The sequence below is a fragment of the Loxodonta africana genome, unplaced genomic scaffold, assembly GCF_030014295.1.
Source record: "Loxodonta africana isolate mLoxAfr1 unplaced genomic scaffold, mLoxAfr1.hap2 scaffold_171, whole genome shotgun sequence".
Taxonomy (NCBI): domain Eukaryota; kingdom Metazoa; phylum Chordata; class Mammalia; order Proboscidea; family Elephantidae; genus Loxodonta; species Loxodonta africana.
Window position 1 is genome coordinate 1 of NW_026974919.1, and position 21,150 is coordinate 21,150.

Here is a 21,150-nt window from a genome sequence, read left to right on the forward strand (position 1 = left end):
TAACATTGTATGCAAATACCTGGCTGAGTGCGAAGGGCAGAAAACATTGACACATACCTGCCAGAGGCCTATCCTGGGTCTGAAGAGTCCACCCCGGTCTCCAGCGACTCATCATCTCAGCACACACTTTGCCTGCACACAGGGAATCCGCCTCTCTCCACGAATGCCTTCTCCTGCTAGGAAACACAGGATGGCACTCAGCCAAAGGAGAGCTCAGGCAAAGTCAACTGAAGCCCGCATTTTCAAGATTTTGCCCTCTGCTGGGCCACAGCCTCCGGTGGCACACTGCATGTGCGTCACTTCTCCGAAGACAAGGCCGAAATCCGGGCATCCAGGGCCCCAGCAGTCCAGAGGCTGCGCATGGCGGCATACGGATCACCTCTTTGCCACGTACAGGAGGGAGGCCTCGGCCCTAGACTGGCTCCGCTAGAGCTCCACGACCTCAGCTATTTTTCCCGACCTTTGGCCCGTGCCCTTGTGAGTGTGTGACCTCTAGTTACACTTCACCTCCGACCACTCTCGATCCGCCACCTGCGGCTACCTGAGCGTGGACATCAACATCTATCACTGTCTGCAGTGTCACAGGTCACTAGGTGTCTAGGCTCAGGCTGACCTTGGCTGTCTTCTGCCCAGGCAAGGAGCTTAATCCTTCAAAGGAAATGAGGACACGTGGTCACTGGCCGACATCCTTTCTTTCATCTACACAGCGGTCTAGATGAAGGTAAAGAGGCCAGGAGGGCCAGGTGAAGGCTGAGTGCGGGGCCTAAGGCTTCCTTCCCAATCACCATGGAGACAGCCACCGCAAGGCTGGCCGGAACTTCTGACGGGGACGGGTCACAAACTCTCAGCCAATAGGAGAGGTCCAGCCTAACCGGCCGGTTCCGCAGAGCCCTCCATTTTACCCATGGACACACAACGGCCCCTTCTGTCCTTGGCCACAAAATCGAGGGCACCCAGGGAATAACTTCACAGTAGGCAACCCCTGATGTGGACACGTTCGACATCCTGGGACAGCAGGCAGGTACCTCTTTGCCACTTACGCTACGATATCAGTAGGCAAGGCGCCCTTCCTCAGCATCTATGGCCCCTCTTTGTATGTGTTCTTTTAAAGAAATCTCTTTTTGCTACCCCTGAGACACATCACAACTATGAGGGGCCTGAGAGGGAACCTGGAGATGAAACAGGGGAGGCTTCTGGCTGTACCGCTTCCCCGTGGCTAGAGAATAGCAGTTAGTCTCTCTGGAAGCTCTTAGCTTCTGTTGATCGACATGGGCAATACGGTAGGGGCGGACCCTGGCCAGGTGGAGCTTGTGGGCACACGCAACCTCTGGGGGAAGAATAATTCCGCTGCTGCTTTGTATGGTGTAAACCTCCCCACGCCAAGTGGGATGGGCACAGAACATTGACCCACACCTGCCAGGGGCCTTTCCTGGGACTAAAGATCCCAACCTGGTCTCAACCTTGTCACCTTCTCAGCACATACCTTTCCTGCACACATAATCCTGCCTTTCTCCGTCGGTGCCTCATCCTACTAGGAAAAAAGCATGCCGCTCAAAAAGGCCGATGCCAGAGAAATCGAGGAGACACTGCCATTTTCCACATTTTTGCTGTCTACATATCCCCGCCTCCGGCGGAAGGCTGCCTATGTGGCCGGGCTGCGAAGGCAAGGCCGAAATCCTGGCATCCCGGGCCCCAGCAATCCAGTGGTTTATGGACGTGGGGACCCGGATGACATGTTTCCCACATCCAAGAGGAATCCTTGGGCCCTTCACTGGCTCGCCATTCAGCTCCGCGACGTCCACTACTGGCCCTGGCCTTTGGCCGGTGCCCCATTGCGCGAGTGCTCCGGAGCGATGTTTCTCCACCCATCACTATCATTCTGCCACCAGGGGATATGTGAGTGTGGGAGTCACCATTTGTCTGTCACTGGCAGCAGTGTCACGAGTCACTAGACTTCCAGGTACCAGCTGACCTAGGCTGCCTTCTGCCCCAGGCAAGGTCCGGAATCCTTTATCCCAGATGCTGACACCTGGGCACTGGCCGACATTAATTGTTATCAACACAGAGGTCTGAGTGAGGGTCAGCAGGCCAGCTAGGTGAAGTCAAGGCCAGGTGGGCGGGACTAAGGCTCCTTTGCCATCACCATGGAGACAGTCCCACCACCGGAAGAGTAGGCGGAGCTTATGATGGGCCTGGTGACAAGACTGAGCCAATGGCAGAGATCTGGCCCGCCAGGCAGATGACACAGGGCCCTCCATTATGACCTATGACACCTAGTGGCCACAGGATTTGAGCACACCCTGGGAAAGCCTACGCAGGCACAGGGGAGCCCCTGGTGCGGACTGGTTCAGGGCATTGGCAGAGCAGGCCAGGTACCTCTTTCCCACTTTCCTGAGGATATCGCTACGCAAGGCATCCCCACTCAGCATCTCTTGCCTCTCTCTCTCTGTCTCTCTCTGGATGTGTTCATTCTCTGAAATCTCTTCCTTCTCCCCCTGAGTCACTTCACAGCTTGGAGTGCCTGATAGAGTGCCTAGAGACCAAAGAGCAAAGGGGGAAGGCCTCTGGCTCTACTGCTTGCCCATGGGCAGACAAGATCTGGTAGTTTATCTGGAAGGTCTAGAGAGTAGTGACTGATGGGGTAGCTACATCACCGGCGGACCCTGGCCAGGTGAAGCTTGCTGACATGTGGCAGCCTCTCCGGAGACTACTAATTCCGCTGGTAACATTGTATGCAAATACCTGGCTGAGTGCGAAGGGCAGAAAACATTGACACATACCTGCCAGAGGCCTATCCTGGGTCTGAAGAGTCCACCCCGGTCTCCAGCGACTCATCATCTCAGCACACACTTTGCCTGCACACAGGGAATCCGCCTCTCTCCACGAATGCCTTCTCCTGCTAGGAAACACAGGATGGCACTCAGCCAAAGGAGAGCTCAGGCAAAGTCAACTGAAGCCCGCATTTTCAAGATTTTGCCCTCTGCTGGGCCACAGCCTCCGGTGGCACACTGCATGTGCGTCACTTCTCCGAAGACAAGGCCGAAATCCGGGCATCCAGGGCCCCAGCAGTCCAGAGGCTGCGCATGGCGGCATACGGATCACCTCTTTGCCACGTACAGGAGGGAGGCCTCGGCCCTAGACTGGCTCCGCTAGAGCTCCACGACCTCAGCTATTTTTCCCGACCTTTGGCCCGTGCCCTTGTGAGTGTGTGACCTCTAGTTACACTTCACCTCCGACCACTCTCGATCCGCCACCTGCGGCTACCTGAGCGTGGACATCAACATCTATCACTGTCTGCAGTGTCACAGGTCACTAGGTGTCTAGGCTCAGGCTGACCTTGGCTGTCTTCTGCCCAGGCAAGGAGCTTAATCCTTCAAAGGAAATGAGGACACGTGGTCACTGGCCGACATCCTTTCTTTCATCTACACAGCGGTCTAGATGAGGGTAAAGAGGCCAGGTGGGCCAGGTGAAGGCTGAGTGCGGGGCCTAAGGCTTCCTTCCCAATCACCATGGAGACAGCCACCGCAAGGCTGGCCGGAACTTCTGACGGGGACGGGTCACAAACTCTCAGCCAATAGGAGAGGTCCAGCCTAACCGGCCGGTTCCGCAGAGCCCTCCATTTTACCCATGGACACACAACGGCCCCTTCTGTCCTTGGCCACAAAATCGAGGGCACCCAGGGAATAACTTCACAGTAGGCAACCCCTGATGTGGACACGTTCGACATACTGGGACAGCAGGCAGGTACCTCTTTGCCACTTACGCTACGATATCAGTAGGCAAGGCGCCCTTCCTCAGCATCTATGGCCCCTCTTTGTATGTGTTCTTTTAAAGAAATCTCTTTTTGCTACCCCTGAGACACATCACAACTATGAGGGGCCTGAGAGGGAACCTGGAGATGAAACAGGGGAGGCTTCTGGCTGTACCGCTTCCCCGTGGCTAGAGAATAGCAGTTAGTCTCTCTGGAAGCTCTTAGCTTCTGTTGATCGACATGGGCAATACGGTAGGGGCGGACCCTGGCCAGGTGGAGCTTGTGGGCACACGCAACCTCTGGGGGAAGAATAATTCCGCTGCTGCTTTGTATGGTGTAAACCTCCCCACGCCAAGTGGGATGGGCACAGAACATTGACCCACACCTGCCAGGGGCCTTTCCTGGGACTAAAGATCCCAACCTGGTCTCAACCTTGTCACCTTCTCAGCACATACCTTTCCTGCACACATAATCCTGCCTTTCTCCGTCGGTGCCTCATCCTACTAGGAAAAAAGCATGCCGCTCAAAAAGGCCGATGCCAGAGAAATCGAGGAGACACTGCCATTTTCCACATTTTTGCTGTCTACATATCCCCGCCTCCGGCGGAAGGCTGCCTATGTGGCTGGGCTGCGAAGGCAAGGCCGAAATCCTGGCATCCCGGGCCCCAGCAATCCAGTGGTTTATGGACGTGGGGACCCGGATGACATGTTTCCCACATCCAAGAGGAATCCTTGGGCCCTTCACTGGCTCGCCATTCAGCTCCGCGACGTCCACTACTGGCCCTGGCCTTTGGCTGGTGCCCCATTGCGCGAGTGCTCTGGAGCGATGTTTCTCCACCCATCACTATCATTCTGCCACCAGGGGATATGTGAGTGTGGGAGTCACCATTTGTCTGTCACTGGCAGCAGTGTCACGAGTCACTAGACTTCCAGGTACCAGCTGACCTAGGCTGCCTTCTGCCCCAGGCAAGGTCCGGAATCCTTTATCCCAGATGCTGACACCTGGGCACTGGCCGACATTAATTGTTATCAACACAGAGGTCTGAGTGAGGGTCAGCAGGCCAGCTAGGTGAAGTCAAGGCCAGGTGGGCGGGACTAAGGCTCCTTTGCCATCACCATGGAGACAGTCCCACCACCGGAAGAGTAGGCGGAGCTTATGATGGGCCTGGTGACAAGACTGAGCCAATGGCAGAGATCTGGCCCGCCAGGCAGATGACACAGGGCCCTCCATTATGACCTATGACACCTAGTGGCCACAGGATTTGAGCACACCCTGGGAAAGCCTACGCAGGCACAGGGGAGCCCCTGGTGCGGACTGGTTCAGGGCATTGGCAGAGCAGGCCAGGTACCTCTTTCCCACTTTCCTGAGGATATCGCTACGCAAGGCATCCCCACTCAGCATCTCTTGCCTCTCTCTCTCTGTCTCTCTCTGGATGTGTTCATTCTCTGAAATCTCTTCCTTCTCCCCCTAAGTCACTTCACAGCTTGGAGTGCCTGATAGAGTGCCTAGAGACCAAAGAGCAAAGGGGGAAGGCCTCTGGCTCTACTGCTTGCCCGTGGGCAGACAAGATCTGGTAGTTTATCTGGAAGGTCTAGAGAGTAGTGACTGATGGGGTAGCTACATCACCGGCGGACCCTGGCCAGGTGAAGCTTGCTGACATGTGGCAGCCTCTCCGGAGACTACTAATTCCGCTGGTAACATTGTATGCAAATACCTGGCTGAGTGCGAAGGGCAGAAAACATTGACACATACCTGCCAGAGGCCTATCCTGGGTCTGAAGAGTCCACCCCGGTCTCCAGCGACTCATCATCTCAGCACACACTTTGCCTGCACACAGGGAATCCGCCTCTCTCCACGAATGCCTTCTCCTGCTAGGAAACACAGGATGGCACTCAGCCAAAGGAGAGCTCAGGCAAAGTCAACTGAAGCCCGCATTTTCAAGATTTTGCCCTCTGCTGGGCCACAGCCTCCGGTGGCACACTGCATGTGCGTCACTTCTCCGAAGACAAGGCCGAAATCCGGGCATCCAGGGCCCCAGCAGTCCAGAGGCTGCGCATGGCGGCATACGGATCACCTCTTTGCCACGTACAGGAGGGAGGCCTCGGCCCTAGACTGGCTCCGCTAGAGCTCCACGACCTCAGCTATTTTTCCCGACCTTTGGCCCGTGCCCTTGTGAGTGTGTGACCTCTAGTTACACTTCACCTCCGACCACTCTCGATCCGCCACCTGCGGCTACCTGAGCGTGGACATCAACATCTATCACTGTCTGCACTGTCACAGGTCACTAGGTGTCTAGGCTCAGGCTGACCTTGGCTGTCTTCTGCCCAGGCAAGGAGCTTAATCCTTCAAAGGAAATGAGGACACGTGGTCACTGGCCGACATCCTTTCTTTCATCTACACAGCGGTCTAGATGAGGGTAAAGAGGCCAGGTGGGCCAGGTGAAGGCTGAGTGCGGGGCCTAAGGCTTCCTTCCCAATCACCATGGAGACAGCCACCGCAAGGCTGGCCGGAACTTCTGACGGGGACGGGTCACAAACTCTCAGCCAATAGGAGAGGTCCAGCCTAACCGGCCGGTTCCGCAGAGCCCTCCATTTTACCCATGGACACACAACGGCCCCTTCTGTCCTTGGCCACAAAATCGAGGGCACCCAGGGAATAACTTCACAGTAGGCAACCCCTGATGTGGACACGTTCGACATACTGGGACAGCAGGCAGGTACCTCTTTGCCACTTACGCTACGATATCAGTAGGCAAGGCGCCCTTCCTCAGCATCTATGGCCCCTCTTTGTATGTGTTCTTTTAAAGAAATCTCTTTTTGCTACCCCTGAGACACATCACAACTATGAGGGGCCTGAGAGGGAACCTGGAGATGAAACAGGGGAGGCTTCTGGCTGTACCGCTTCCCCGTGGCTAGAGAATAGCAGTTAGTCTCTCTGGAAGCTCTTAGCTTCTGTTGATCGACATGGGCAATACGGTAGGGGCGGACCCTGGCCAGGTGGAGCTTGTGGGCACACGCAACCTCTGGGGGAAGAATAATTCCGCTGCTGCTTTGTATGGTGTAAACCTCCCCACGCCAAGTGGGATGGGCACAGAACATTGACCCACACCTGCCAGGGGCCTTTCCTGGGACTAAAGATCCCAACCTGGTCTCAACCTTGTCACCTTCTCAGCACATACCTTTCCTGCACACATAATCCTGCCTTTCTCCGTCGGTGCCTCATCCTACTAGGAAAAAAGCATGCCGCTCAAAAAGGCCGATGCCAGAGAAATCGAGGAGACACTGCCATTTTCCACATTTTTGCTGTCTACATATCCCCGCCTCCGGCGGAAGGCTGCCTATGTGGCCGGGCTGCGAAGGCAAGGCCGAAATCCTGGCATCCCGGGCCCCAGCAATCCAGTGGTTTATGGACGTGGGGACCCGGATGACATGTTTCCCACATCCAAGAGGAATCCTTGGGCCCTTCACTGGCTCGCCATTCAGCTCCGCGACGTCCACTACTGGCCCTGGCCTTTGGCCGGTGCCCCATTGCGCGAGTGCTCCGGAGCGATGTTTCTCCACCCATCACTATCATTCTGCCACCAGGGGATATGTGAGTGTGGGAGTCACCATTTGTCTGTCACTGGCAGCAGTGTCACGAGTCACTAGACTTCCAGGTACCAGCTGACCTAGGCTGCCTTCTGCCCCAGGCAAGGTCCGGAATCCTTTATCCCAGATGCTGACACCTGGGCACTGGCCGACATTAATTGTTATCAACACAGAGGTCTGAGTGAGGGTCAGCAGGCCAGCTAGGTGAAGTCAAGGCCAGGTGGGCGGGACTAAGGCTCCTTTGCCATCACCATGGAGACAGTCCCACCACCGGAAGAGTAGGCGGAGCTTATGATGGGCCTGGTGACAAGACTGAGCCAATGGCAGAGATCTGGCCCGCCAGGCAGATGACACAGGGCCCTCCATTATGACCTATGACACCTAGTGGCCACAGGATTTGAGCACACCCTGGGAAAGCCTACGCAGGCACAGGGGAGCCCCTGGTGCGGACTGGTTCAGGGCATTGGCAGAGCAGGCCAGGTACCTCTTTCCCACTTTCCTGAGGATATCGCTACGCAAGGCATCCCCACTCAGCATCTCTTGCCTCTCTCTCTCTGTCTCTCTCTGGATGTGTTCATTCTCTGAAATCTCTTCCTTCTCCCCCTGAGTCACTTCACAGCTTGGAGTGCCTGATAGAGTGCCTAGAGACCAAAGAGCAAAGGGGGAAGGCCTCTGGCTCTACTGCTTGCCCATGGGCAGACAAGATCTGGTAGTTTATCTGGAAGGTCTAGAGAGTAGTGACTGATGGGGTAGCTACATCACCGGCGGACCCTGGCCAGGTGAAGCTTGCTGACATGTGGCAGCCTCTCCGGAGACTACTAATTCCGCTGGTAACATTGTATGCAAATACCTGGCTGAGTGCGAAGGGCAGAAAACATTGACACATACCTGCCAGAGGCCTATCCTGGGTCTGAAGAGTCCACCCCGGTCTCCAGCGACTCATCATCTCAGCACACACTTTGCCTGCACACAGGGAATCCGCCTCTCTCCACGAATGCCTTCTCCTGCTAGGAAACACAGGATGGCACTCAGCCAAAGGAGAGCTCAGGCAAAGTCAACTGAAGCCCGCATTTTCAAGATTTTGCCCTCTGCTGGGCCACAGCCTCTGGTGGCACACTGCATGTGCGTCACTTCTCCGAAGACAAGGCCGAAATCCGGGCATCCAGGGCCCCAGCAGTCCAGAGGCTGCGCATGGCGGCATACGGATCACCTCTTTGCCACGTACAGGAGGGAGGCCTCGGCCCTAGACTGGCTCCGCTAGAGCTCCACGACCTCAGCTATTTTTCCCGACCTTTGGCCCGTGCCCTTGTGAGTGTGTGACCTCTAGTTACACTTCACCTCCGACCACTCTCGATCCGCCACCTGCGGCTACCTGAGCGTGGACATCAACATCTATCACTGTCTGCAGTGTCACAGGTCACTAGGTGTCTAGGCTCAGGCTGACCTTGGCTGTCTTCTGCCCAGGCAAGGAGCTTAATCCTTCAAAGGAAATGAGGACACGTGGTCACTGGCCGACATCCTTTCTTTCATCTACACAGCGGTCTAGATGAGGGTAAAGAGGCCAGGTGGGCCAGGTGAAGGCTGAGTGCGGGGCCTAAGGCTTCCTTCCCAATCACCATGGAGACAGCCACCGCAAGGCTGGCCGGAACTTCTGACGGGGACGGGTCACAAACTCTCAGCCAATAGGAGAGGTCCAGCCTAACCGGCCGGTTCCGCAGAGCCCTCCATTTTACCCATGGACACACAACGGCCCCTTCTGTCCTTGGCCACAAAATCGAGGGCACCCAGGGAATAACTTCACAGTAGGCAACCCCTGATGTGGACACGTTCGACATACTGGGACAGCAGGCAGGTACCTCTTTGCCACTTACGCTACGATATCAGTAGGCAAGGCGCCCTTCCTCAGCATCTATGGCCCCTCTTTGTATGTGTTCTTTTAAAGAAATCTCTTTTTGCTACCCCTGAGACACATCACAACTATGAGGGGCCTGAGAGGGAACCTGGAGATGAAACAGGGGAGGCTTCTGGCTGTACCGCTTCCCCGTGGCTAGAGAATAGCAGTTAGTCTCTCTGGAAGCTCTTAGCTTCTGTTGATCGACATGGGCAATACGGTAGGGGCGGACCCTGGCCAGGTGGAGCTTGTGGGCACACGCAACCTCTGGGGGAAGAATAATTCCGCTGCTGCTTTGTATGGTGTAAACCTCCCCACGCCAAGTGGGATGGGCACAGAACATTGACCCACACCTGCCAGGGGCCTTTCCTGGGACTAAAGATCCCAACCTGGTCTCAACCTTGTCACCTTCTCAGCACATACCTTTCCTGCACACATAATCCTGCCTTTCTCCGTCGGTGCCTCATCCTACTAGGAAAAAAGCATGCCGCTCAAAAAGGCCGATGCCAGAGAAATCGAGGAGACACTGCCATTTTCCACATTTTTGCTGTCTACATATCCCCGCCTCCGGCGGAAGGCTGCCTATGTGGCCGGGCTGCGAAGGCAAGGCCGAAATCCTGGCATCCCGGGCCCCAGCAATCCAGTGGTTTATGGACGTGGGGACCCGGATGACATGTTTCCCACATCCAAGAGGAATCCTTGGGCCCTTCACTGGCTCGCCATTCAGCTCCGCGACGTCCACTGCTGGCCCTGGCCTTTGGCCGGTGCCCCATTGCGCGAGTGCTCCGGAGCGATGTTTCTCCACCCATCACTATCATTCTGCCACCAGGGGATATGTGAGTGTGGGAGTCACCATTTGTCTGTCACTGGCAGCAGTGTCACGAGTCACTAGACTTCCAGGTACCAGCTGACCTAGGCTGCCTTCTGCCCCAGGCAAGGTCCGGAATCCTTTATCCCAGATGCTGACACCTGGGCACTGGCCGACATTAATTGTTATCAACGCAGAGGTCTGAGTGAGGGTCAGCAGGCCAGCTAGGTGAAGTCAAGGCCAGGTGGGCGGGACTAAGGCTCCTTTGCCATCACCATGGAGACAGTCCCACCACCGGAAGAGTAGGCGGAGCTTATGATGGGCCTGGTGACAAGACTGAGCCAATGGCAGAGATCTGGCCCGCCAGGCAGATGACACAGGGCCCTCCATTATGACCTATGACATCTAGTGGCCACAGGATTTGAGCACACCCTGGGAAAGCCTACGCAGGCACAGGGGAGCCCCTGGTGCGGACTGGTTCAGGGCATTGGCAGAGCAGGCCAGGTACCTCTTTCCCACTTTCCTGAGGATATCGCTACGCAAGGCATCGCCACTCAGCATCTCTTGCCTCTCTCTCTCTGTCTCTCTCTGGATGTGTTCATTCTCTGAAATCTCTTCCTTCTCCCCCTGAGTCACTTCACAGCTTGGAGTGCCTGATAGAGTGCCTAGAGACCAAAGAGCAAAGGGGGAAGGCCTCTGGCTCTACTGCTTGCCCATGGGCAGACAAGATCTGGTAGTTTATCTGGAAGGTCTAGAGAGTAGTGACTGATGGGGTAGCTACATCACCGGCGGACCCTGGCCAGGTGAAGCTTGCTGACATGTGGCAGCCTCTCCGGAGACTACTAATTCCGCTGGTAACATTGTATGCAAATACCTGGCTGAGTGCGAAGGGCAGAAAACATTGACACATACCTGCCAGAGGCCTATCCTGGGTCTGAAGAGTCCACCCCGGTCTCCAGCGACTCATCATCTCAGCACACACTTTGCCTGCACACAGGGAATCCGCCTCTCTCCACGAATGCCTTCTCCTGCTAGGAAACACAGGATGGCACTCAGCCAAAGGAGAGCTCAGGCAAAGTCAACTGAAGCCCGCATTTTCAAGATTTTGCCCTCTGCTGGGCCACAGCCTCCGGTGGCACACTGCATGTGCGTCACTTCTCCGAAGACAAGGCCGAAATCCGGGCATCCAGGGCCCCAGCAGTCCAGAGGCTGCGCATGGCGGCATACGGATCACCTCTTTGCCACGTACAGGAGGGAGGCCTCGGCCCTAGACTGGCTCCGCTAGAGCTCCACGACCTCAGCTATTTTTCCCGACCTTTGGCCCGTGCCCTTGTGAGTGTGTGACCTCTAGTTACACTTCACCTCCGACCACTCTCGATCCGCCACCTGTGGCTACCTGAGCGTGGACATCAACATCTATCACTGTCTGCAGTGTCACAGGTCACTAGGTGTCTAGGCTCAGGCTGACCTTGGCTGTCTTCTGCCCAGGCAAGGAGCTTAATCCTTCAAAGGAAATGAGGACACGTGGTCACTGGCCGACAACCTTTCTTTCATCTACACAGCGGTCTAGATGAGGGTAAAGAGGCCAGGTGGGCCAGGTGAAGGCTGAGTGCGGGGCCTAAGGCTTCCTTCCCAATCACCATGGAGACAGCCACCGCAAGGCTGGCCGGAACTTCTGACGGGGACGGGTCACAAACTCTCAGCCAATAGGAGAGGTCCAGCCTAACTGGCCGGTTCCGCAGAGCCCTCCATTTTACCCATGGACACACAACGGCCCCTTCTGTCCTTGGCCACAAAATCGAGGGCACCCAGGGAATAACTTCACAGTAGGCAACCCCTGATGTGGACACGTTCGACATACTGGGACAGCAGGCAGGTACCTCTTTGCCACTTACGCTACGATATCAGTAGGCAAGGCGCCCTTCCTCAGCATCTATGGCCCCTCTTTGTATGTGTTCTTTTAAAGAAATCTCTTTTTGCTACCCCTGAGACACATCACAACTATGAGGGGCCTGAGAGGGAACCTGGAGATGAAACAGGGGAGGCTTCTGGCTGTACCGCTTCCCCGTGGCTAGAGAATAGCAGTTAGTCTCTCTGGAAGCTCTTAGCTTCTGTTGATCGACATGGGCAATACGGTAGGGGCGGACCCTGGCCAGGTGGAGCTTGTGGGCACACGCAACCTCTGGGGGAAGAATAATTCCGCTGCTGCTTTGTATGGTGTAAACCTCCCCACGCCAAGTGGGATGGGCACAGAACATTGACCCACACCTGCCAGGGGCCTTTCCTGGGACTAAAGATCCCAACCTGGTCTCAACCTTGTCACCTTCTCAGCACATACCTTTCCTGCACACATAATCCTGCCTTTCTCCGTCGGTGCCTCATCCTACTAGGAAAAAAGCATGCCGCTCAAAAAGGCCGATGCCAGAGAAATCGAGGAGACACTGCCATTTTCCACATTTTTGCTGTCTACATATCCCCGCCTCCGGCGGAAGGCTGCCTATGTGGCCGGGCTGCGAAGGCAAGGCCGAAATCCTGGCATCCCGGGCCCCAGCAATCCAGTGGTTTATGGACGTGGGCACCCGGATGACATGTTTCCCACATCCAAGAGGAATCCTTGGGCCCTTCACTGGCTCGCCATTCAGCTCCGCGACGTCCACTACTGGCCCTGGCCTTTGGCCGGTGCCCCATTGCGCGAGTGCTCCGGAGCGATGTTTCTCCACCCATCACTATCATTCTGCCACCAGGGGATATGTGAGTGTGGGAGTCACCATTTGTCTGTCACTGGCAGCAGTGTCACGAGTCACTAGACTTCCAGGTACCAGCTGACCTAGGCTGCCTTCTGCCCCAGGCAAGGTCCGGAATCCTTTATCCCAGATGCTGACACCTGGGCACTGGCCGACATTAATTGTTATCAACACAGAGGTCTGAGTGAGGGTCAGCAGGCCAGCTAGGTGAAGTCAAGGCCAGGTGGGCGGGACTAAGGCTCCTTTGCCATCACCATGGAGACAGTCCCACCACCGGAAGAGTAGGCGGAGCTTATGATGGGCCTGGTGACAAGACTGAGCCAATGGCAGAGATCTGGCCCGCCAGGCAGATGACACAGGGCCCTCCATTATGACCTATGACACCTAGTGGCCACAGGATTTGAGCACACCCTGGGAAAGCCTACGCAGGCTCAGGGGAGCCCCTGGTGCGGACTGGTTCAGGGCATTGGCAGAGCAGGCCAGGTACCTCTTTCCCACTTTCCTGAGGATATCGCTACGCAAGGCATCCCCACTCAGCATCTCTTGCCTCTCTCTCTCTGTCTCTCTCTGGATGTGTTCATTCTCTGAAATCTCTTCCTTCTCCCCCTGAGTCACTTCACAGCTTGGAGTGCCTGATAGAGTGCCTAGAGACCAAAGAGCAAAGGGGGAAGGCCTCTGGCTCTACTGCTTGCCCATGGGCAGACAAGATCTGGTAGTTTATCTGGAAGGTCTAGAGAGTAGTGACTGATGGGGTAGCTACATCACCGGCGGACCCTGGCCAGGTGAAGCTTGCTGACATGTGGCAGCCTCTCCGGAGACTACTAATTCCGCTGGTAACATTGTATGCAAATACCTGGCTGAGTGCGAAGGGCAGAAAACATTGACACATACCTGCCAGAGGCCTATCCTGGGTCTGAAGAGTCCACCCCGGTCTCCAGCGACTCATCATCTCAGCACACACTTTGCCTGCACACAGGGAATCCGCCTCTCTCCACGAATGCCTTCTCCTGCTAGGAAACACAGGATGGCACTCAGCCAAAGGAGAGCTCGGGCAAAGTCAACTGAAGCCCGCATTTTCAAGATTTTGCCCTCTGCTGGGCCACAGCCTCCGGTGGCACACTGCATGTGCGTCACTTCTCCGAAGACAAGGCCGAAATCCGGGCATCCAGGGCCCCAGCAGTCCAGAGGCTGCGCATGGCGGCATACGGATCACCTCTTTGCCACGTACAGGAGGGAGGCCTCGGCCCTAGACTGGCTCCGCTAGAGCTCCACGACCTCAGCTATTTTTCCCGACCTTTGGCCCGTGCCCTTGTGAGTGTGTGACCTCTCATAGAGAGATAGTATTCGACCACTCTCGATCCGCCACCTGCGGCTACCTGAGCGTGGACATCAACATCTATCACTGTCTGCAGTGTCACAGGTCACTAGGTGTCTAGGCTCAGGCTGACCTTGCTGTCTTCTGCCCAGGCAAGGAGCTTAATCCTTCAAAGGAAATGAGGACACGTGGTCACTGGCCGACAACCTTTCTTTCATCTACACAGCGGTCTAGATGAGGGTAAAGAGGCCAGGTGGGCCAGGTGAAGGCTGAGTGCGGGGCCTAAGGCTTCCTTCCCAATCACCATGGAGACAGCCACCGCAAGGCTGGCCGGAACTTCTGACGGGGACGGGTCACAAACTCTCAGCCAATAGGAGAGGTCCAGCCTAACCGGCCGGTTCCGCAGAGCCCTCCATTTTACCCATGGACACACAACGGCCCCTTCTGTCCTTGGCCACAAAATCGAGGGCACCCAGGGAATAACTTCACAGTAGGCAACCCCTGATGTGGACACGTTCGACATACTGGGACAGCAGGCAGGTACCTCTTTGCCACTTACGCTACGATATCAGTAGGCAAGGCGCCCTTCCTCAGCATCTATGGCCCCTCTTTGTATGTGTTCTTTTAAAGAAATCTCTTTTTGCTACCCCTGAGACACATCACAACTATGAGGGGCCTGAGAGGGAACCTGGAGATGAAACAGGGGAGGCTTCTGGCTGTACCGCTTCCCCGTGGCTAGAGAATAGCAGTTAGTCTCTCTGGAAGCTCTTAGCTTCTGTTGATCGACATGGGCAATACGGTAGGGGCGGACCCTGGCCAGGTGGAGCTTGTGGGCACACGCAACCTCTGGGGGAAGAATAATTCCGCTGCTGCTTTGTATGGTGTAAACCTCCCCACGCCAAGTGGGATGGGCACAGAACATTGACCCACACCTGCCAGGGGCCTTTCCTGGGACTAAAGATCCCAACCTGGTCTCAACCTTGTCACCTTCTCAGCACATACCTTTCCTGCACACATAATCCTGCCTTTCTCCGTCGGTGCCTCATCCTACTAGGAAAAAAGCATGCCGCTCAAAAAGGCCGATGCCAGAGAAATCGAGGAGACACTGCCATTTTCCACATTTTTGCTGTCTACATATCCCCGCCTCCGGCGGAAGGCTGCCTATGTGGCCGGGCTGCGAAGGCAAGGCCGAAATCCTGGCATCCCGGGCCCCAGCAATCCAGTGGTTTATGGACGTGGGGACCCGGATGACATGTTTCCCACATCCAAGAGGAATCCTTGGGCCCTTCACTGGCTCGCCATTCAGCTCCGCGACGTCCACTACTGGCCCTGGCCTTTGGCCGGTGCCCCATTGCGCGAGTGCTCCGGAGCGATGTTTCTCCACCCATCACTATCATTCTGCCACCAGGGGATATGTGAGTGTGGGAGTCACCATTTGTCTGTCACTGGCAGCAGTGTCACGAGTCACTAGACTTCCAGGTACCAGCTGACCTAGGCTGCCTTCTGCCCCAGGCAAGGTCCGGAATCCTTTATCCCAGATGCTGACACCTGGGCACTGGCCGACATTAATTTTTATCAACACAGAGGTCTGAGTGAGGGTCAGCAGGCCAGCTAGGTGAAGTCAAGGCCAGGTGGGCGGGACTAAGGCTCCTTTGCCATCACCATGGAGACAGTCCCACCACCGGAAGAGTAGGCGGAGCTTATGATGGGCCTGGTGACAAGACTGAGCCAATGGCAGAGATCTGGCCCGCCAGGCAGATGACACAGGGCCCTCCATTATGACCTATGACACCTAGTGGCCACAGGATTTGAGCACACCCTGGGAAAGCCTACGCAGGCACAGGGGAGCCCCTGGTGCGGACTGGTTCAGGGCATTGGCAGAGCAGGCCAGGTACCTCTTTCCCACTTTCCTGAGGATATCGCTACGCAAGGCATCCCCACTCAGCATCTCTTGCCTCTCTCTCTCTGTCTCTCTCTGGATGTGTTCATTCTCTGAAATCTCTTCCTTCTCCCCCTGAGTCACTTCACAGCTTGGAGTGCCTGATAGAGTGCCTAGAGACCAAAGAGCAAAGGGGGAAGGCCTCTGGCTCTACTGCTTGCCCGTGGGCAGACAAGATCTGGTAGTTTATCTGGAAGGTCTAGAGAGTAGTGACTGATGGGGTAGCTACATCACCGGCGGACCCTGGCCAGGTGAAGCTTGCTGACATGTGGCAGCCTCTCTGGAGACTACTAATTGCGCTGGTAACATTGTATGCAAATACCTGGCTGAGTGCGAAGGGCAGAAAACATTGACACATACCTGCCAGAGGCCTATCCTGGGTCTGAAGAGTCCACCCCGGTCTCCAGCGACTCATCATCTCAGCACACACTTTGCCTGCACACAGGGAATCCGCCTCTCTCCACGAATGCCTTCTCCTGCTAGGAAACACAGGATGGCACTCAGCCAAAGGAGAGCTCAGGCAAAGTCAACTGAAGCCCGCATTTTCAAGATTTTGCCCTCTGCTGGGCCACAGCCTCCGGTGGCACACTGCATGTGCGTCACTTCTCCGAAGACAAGGCCGAAATCCGGGCATCCAGGGCCCCAGCAGTCCAGAGGCTGCGCATGGCGGCATACGGATCACCTCTTTGCCACGTACAGGAGGGAGGCCTCGGCCCTAGACTGGCTCCGCTAGAGCTCCACGACCTCAGCTATTTTTCCCGACCTTTGGCCCGTGCCCTTGTGAGTGTGTGACCTCTAGTTACACTTCACCTCCGACCACTCTCGATCCGCCACCTGCGGCTACCTGAGCGTGGACATCAACATCTATCACTGTCTGCAGTGTCACAGGTCACTAGGTGTCTAGGCTCAGGCTGACCTTGGCTGTCTTCTGCCCAGGCAAGGAGCTTAATCCTTCAAAGGAAATGAGGACACGTGGTCACTGGCCGACATCCTTTCTTTCATCTACACAGCGGTCTAGATGACGGTAAAGAGGCCAGGTGGGCCAGGTGAAGGCTGAGTGCGGGGCCTAAGGCTTCCTTCCCAATCACCATGGAGACAGCCACCGCAAGGCTGGCCGGAACTTCTGACGGGGACGGGTCACAAACTCTCAGCCAATAGGAGAGGTCCAGCCTAACCGGCCGGTTCCGCAGAGCCCTCCATTTTACCCATGGACACACAACGGCCCCTTCTGTCCTTGGCCACAAAATCGAGGGCACCCAGGGAATAACTTCACAGTAGGCAACCCCTGATGTGGACACGTTCGACATACTGGGACAGCAGGCAGGTACCTCTTTGCCACTTACGCTACGATATCAGTAGGCAAGGCGCCCTTCCTCAGCATCTATGGCCCCTCTTTGTATGTGTTCTTTTAAAGAAATCTCTTTTTGCTACCCCTGAGACACATCACAACTATGAGGGGCCTGAGAGGGAACCTGGAGATGAAACAGGGGAGGCTTCTGGCTGTACCGCTTCCCCGTGGCTAGAGAATAGCAGTTAGTCTCTCTGGAAGCTCTTAGCTTCTGTTGATCGACATGGGCAATACGGTAGGGGCGGACCCTGGCCAGGTGGAGCTTGTGGGCACACGCAACCTCTGGGGGAAGAATAATTCCGCTGCTGCTTTGTATGGTGTAAACCTCCCCACGCCAAGTGGGATGGGCACAGAACATTGACCCACACCTGCCAGGGGCCTTTCCTGGGACTAAAGATCCCAACCTGGTCTCAACCTTGTCACCTTCTCAGCACATACCTTTCCTGCACACATAATCCTGCCTTTCTCCGTCGGTGCCTCATCCTACTAGGAAAAAAGCATGCCGCTCAAAAAGGCCGATGCCAGAGAAATCGAGGAGACACTGCCATTTTCCACATTTTTGCTGTCTACATATCCCCGCCTCCGGCGGAAGGCTGCCTATGTGGCCGGGCTGCGAAGGCAAGGCCGAAATCCTGGCATCCCGGGCCCCAGCAATCCAGTGGTTTATGGACGTGGGGACCCGGATGACATGTTTCCCACATCCAAGAGGAATCCTTGGGCCCTTCACTGGCTCGCCATTCAGCTCCGCGACGTCCACTACTGGCCCTGGCCTTTGGCCGGTGCCCCATTGCGCGAGTGCTCCGGAGCGATGTTTCTCCACCCATCACTATCATTCTGCCACCAGGGGATATGTGAGTGTGGGAGTCACCATTTGTCTGTCACTGGCAGCAGTGTCACGAGTCACTAGACTTCCAGGTACCAGCTGACCTAGGCTGCCTTCTGCCCCAGGCAAGGTCCGGAATCCTTTATCCCAGATGCTGACACCTGGGCACTGGCCGACATTAATTTTTATCAACACAGAGGTCTGAGTGAGGGTCAGCAGGCCAGCTAGGTGAAGTCAAGGCCAGGTGGGCGGGACTAAGGCTCCTTTGCCATCACCATGGAGACAGTCCCACCACCGGAAGAGTAGGCGGAGCTTATGATGGGCCTGGTGACAAGACTGAGCCAATGGCAGAGATCTGGCCCGCCAGGCAGATGACACAGGGCCCTCCATTATGACCTATGACACCTAGTGGCCACAGGATTTGAGCACACCCTGGGAAAGCCTACGCAGGCACAGGGGAGCCCCTGGTGCGGACTGGTTCAGGGCATTGGCAGAGCAGGCCAGGTACCTCTTTCCCACTTTCCTGAGGATATCGCTACGCAAGGCATCCCCACTCAGCATCTCTTGCCTCTCTCTCTCTGTCTCTCTCTGGATGTGTTCATTCTCTGAAATCTCTTCCTTCTCCCCCTGAGTCACTTCACAGCTTGGAGTGCCTGATAGAGTGCCTAGAGACCAAAGAGCAAAGGGGGAAGGCCTCTGGCTCTACTGCTTGCCCGTGGGCAGACAAGATCTGGTAGTTTATCTGGAAGGTCTAGAGAGTAGTGACTGATGGGGTAGCTACATCACCGGCGGACCCTGGCCAGGTGAAGCTTGCTGACATGTGGCAGCCTCTCTGGAGACTACTAATTGCGCTGGTAACATTGTATGCAAATACCTGGCTGAGTGCGAAGGGCAGAAAACATTGACACATACCTGCCAGAGGCCTATCCTGGGTCTGAAGAGTCCACCCCGGTCTCCAGCGACTCATCATCTCAGCACACACTTTGCCTGCACACAGGGAATCCGCCTCTCTCCACGAATGCCTTCTCCTGCTAGGAAACACAGGATGGCACTCAGCCAAAGGAGAGCTCAGGCAAAGTCAACTGAAGCCCGCATTTTCAAGATTTTGCCCTCTGCTGGGCCACAGCCTCCGGTGGCACACTGCATGTGCGTCACTTCTCCGAAGACAAGGCCGAAATCCGGGCATCCAGGGCCCCAGCAGTCCAGAGGCTGCGCATGGCGGCATACGGATCACCTCTTTGCCACGTACAGGAGGGAGGCCTCGGCCCTAGACTGGCTCCGCTAGAGCTCCACGACCTCAGCTATTTTTCCCGACCTTTGGCCCGTGCCCTTGTGAGTGTGTGACCTCTAGTTACACTTCACCTCCGACCACTCTCGATCCGCCACCTGCGGCTACCTGAGCGTGGACATCAACATCTATCACTGTCTGCAGTGTCACAGGTCACTAGGTGTCTAGGCTCAGGCTGACCTTGGCTGTCTTCTGCCCAGGCAAGGAGCTTAATCCTTCAAAGGAAATGAGGACACGTGGTCACTGGCCGACATCCTTTCTTTCATCTACACAGCGGTCTAGATGACGGTAAAGAGGCCAGGTGGGCCAGGTGAAGGCTGAGTGCGGGGCCTAAGGCTTCCTTCCCAATCACCATGGAGACAGCCACCGCAAGGCTGGCCGGAACTTCTGACGGGGACGGGTCACAAACTCTCAGCCAATAGGAGAGGTCCAGCCTAACCGGCCGGTTCCGCAGAGCCCTCCATTTTACCCATGGACACACAACGGCCCCTTCTGTCCTTGGCCACAAAATCGAGGGCACCCAGGGAATAACTTCACAGTAGGCAACCCCTGATGTGGACACGTTCGACATACTGGGACAGCAGGCAGGTACCTCTTTGCCACTTACGCTACGATATCAGTAGGCAAGGCGCCCTTCCTCAGCATCTATGGCCCCTCTTTGTATGTGTTCTTTTAAAGAAATCTCTTTTTGCTACCCCTGAGACACATCACAACTATGAGGGGCCTGAGAGGGAACCTGGAGATGAAACAGGGGAGGCTTCTGGCTGTACCGCTTCCCCGTGGCTAGAGAATAGCAGTTAGTCTCTCTGGAAGCTCTTAGCTTCTGTTGATCGACATGGGCAATACGGTAGGGGCGGACCCTGGCCAGGTGGAGCTTGTGGGCACACGCAACCTCTGGGGGAAGAATAATTCCGCTGCTGCTTTGTATGGTGTAAACCTCCCCACGCCAAGTGGGATGGGCACAGAACATTGACCCACACCTGCCAGGGGCCTTTCCTGGGACTAAAGATCCCAACCTGGTCTCAACCTTGTCACCTTCTCAGCACATACCTTTCCTGCACACATAATCCTGCCTTTCTCCGTCGGTGCCTCATCCTACTAGGAAAAAAGCATGCCGCTCAAAAAGGCCGATGCCAGAGAAATCGAGGAGACACTGCCATTTTCCACATTTTTGCTGTCTACATATCCCCGCCTCCGGCGGAAGGCTGCCTATGTGGCCGGGCTGCGAAGGCAAGGCCGAAATCCTGGCATCCCGGGCCCCAGCAATCCAGTGGTTTATGGACGTGGGGACCCGGATGACATGTTTCCCACATCCAAGAGGAATCCTTGGGCCCTTCACTGGCTCGCCATTCAGCTCCGCGACGTCCACTACTGGCCCTGGCCTTTGGCCGGTGCCCCATTGCGCGAGTGCTCCGGAGCGATGTTTCTCCACCCATCACTATCATTCTGCCACCAGGGGATATGTGAGTGTGGGAGTCACCATTTGTCTGTCACTGGCAGCAGTGTCACGAGTCACTAGACTTCCAGGTACCAGCTGACCTAGGCTGCCTTCTGCCCCAGGCAAGGTCCGGAATCCTTTATCCCAGATGCTGACACCTGGGCACTGGCCGACATTAATTTTTATCAACACAGAGGTCTGAGTGAGGGTCAGCAGGC